At 44.4% G+C, this 1,735-nt stretch overlaps 1 protein-coding gene across 1 annotated transcript in view; it reads right to left on the bottom strand.

Moving 5' to 3' along the window:
* The window catches only part of usp54b (ubiquitin specific peptidase 54b), a 67,802-nt gene that overhangs the window by 44,373 nt on the left and 21,694 nt on the right, over window positions 1–1,735 (bottom strand). The window lies entirely within an intron of this gene.

Below are 1,735 nucleotides of genomic sequence, written 5' to 3'. Positions count from 1 at the left end.
CCCTTTTTTGTTCTTTCTCTGAGCACATGTGGTTTAATCCTGCAGCCCCATCTTCCACCACATCCCCACTAAAGCTACTGTTTTCATTATTTCTTATTTTGGCTTTCACATGATGCTGCTTTTTACTAAAGCCCTGCTTGAGAAAAAACAAGTAAACCAACTACACGGTCTCCTTTACCTCATTACTACCTGATGCAAAACTCTAATTTACACCTTAAATATGTGATTCATGTGTACATGTGGGATTAGTTCTCGCCAGAAGCTTCGCTGGTGTCTATTTCTGGGAGTTTGCTTTAAATTGAAGGAAGCAATAAAGAATGGATTTGCCGTCTTCAGCGTGTGGTTATGGTGCAGCTAATTTTGGTGACATGACAGCTCATGCTTGCCGGTTGCCATAGTAACACAGCATCCTTTCTGGTGTGCTATTAGCGCAGGTGCACAGCAGTCAGAAACACAGACCCACAGCACGAGTTGAAGGTTCTGGCGAGATGCTGCGTTTTTTTAAAAAAAAGGAAAAAAAAAAGTTTGAATTCCATTTAGTTTCTGCCAAAATAAACTTTCCATTTTTAAAGCTGTGATGTATTTCTGGTTCGGGTTTGAGCTCAGACAGACGGTTCCAGCTGCAGCGAGGGACCTTTACTCTGTGTGGTGCACACATCGCCATGGCAACCTCAGCCACATTCATCTGCTCCTGTGTGGCGCTGTCTTGATTGGTCCTGATTGATTTCCATATGAGAGAGACGTAATTAATGGCTTCATTTAGGAGGGAGAGAAAAAAAAAAAACATGACTCTCAGTGTAAGTTTTCTTGTAGCTTTAAAAAAAAACAAACACAGAATCAAATGACTTCCTGAAATGGTTGCAGAGAATTTTCAGCTAAACTGAGCTGACTGTGGACTTTCTTTCTGCTTTGCATGTTTTCAGCAGTAAAAGAGAGTCAGAGGGAAGAGGTAGGAACTTTAAAAAAGGCAGCGAGGTGAGGTAAACCCCTTCCTGGCCTTCTCCCTCTCTTGCATAATTAGAGGAAGGAGCTCTTAGTGCATTAATTCAGCATGAGGAAAGATAATATTGACACAACAACGTCCCTCAGGCCTCCACTGAGATCTGCAGAGCACATGCACAGGACCACACACACACACACACACAATAAAAAGGAAACACAACCGGCGTGTATGGCAGCCTTCAGCAGCACAGGTCTGCACTGTGTGTGTGTGCGTTAAGCAGAGAGTGATAAGTGGAGGAAAGAGGGGGCAGCGGATGACAGACTGCATGCTGACGCCAGTGTGTGCCTTCTATCTTTCCCCCCTCTCTGTAGTTTATTTGGTCGTGATGAATCGGCTGAACCTGCACAGCACTGCAGCAGCCACAAGGAGGGCAACACTCTCTCCACGCCCATCTCTCTTCATCATCATCTATCCATCCATCTCCGTTCCTCCGCCCAGCACATCCCTCCGTCTCCTTCTGTCTCCCTCCGCTCGGCTAACATTTGTATCATTTGCTGCTCTCTGCCTCCAACTTTTTGTCCTGTTTTTCTTTTTCCAGGCTTGGAAACCGTTCGTTGGACATGCAATAGAGAAAAGAAACTAACAAACATGAAGCTGATCTATACACTCGTGTTTGGTTTGCAGTCGTTGTAATACACAGTAACTGACGGATGTAGAAGTTTTGCATTAGCGGATGTTTTCTTCTTGAAAAAGTTCAACAAACTGTGTTCATCACCAGGACAGGGGTGTGTC

Source organism: Stegastes partitus, unplaced genomic scaffold (assembly GCF_000690725.1).
Source record: "Stegastes partitus isolate 25-593 unplaced genomic scaffold, Stegastes_partitus-1.0.2 Scaffold1536, whole genome shotgun sequence".
Classification (NCBI taxonomy): Eukaryota; Metazoa; Chordata; class Actinopteri; family Pomacentridae; genus Stegastes; species Stegastes partitus.
The sequence above is the reverse complement of the archived record's forward strand: the minus strand, read 5'-3'. Positions and strand labels throughout refer to the sequence as shown.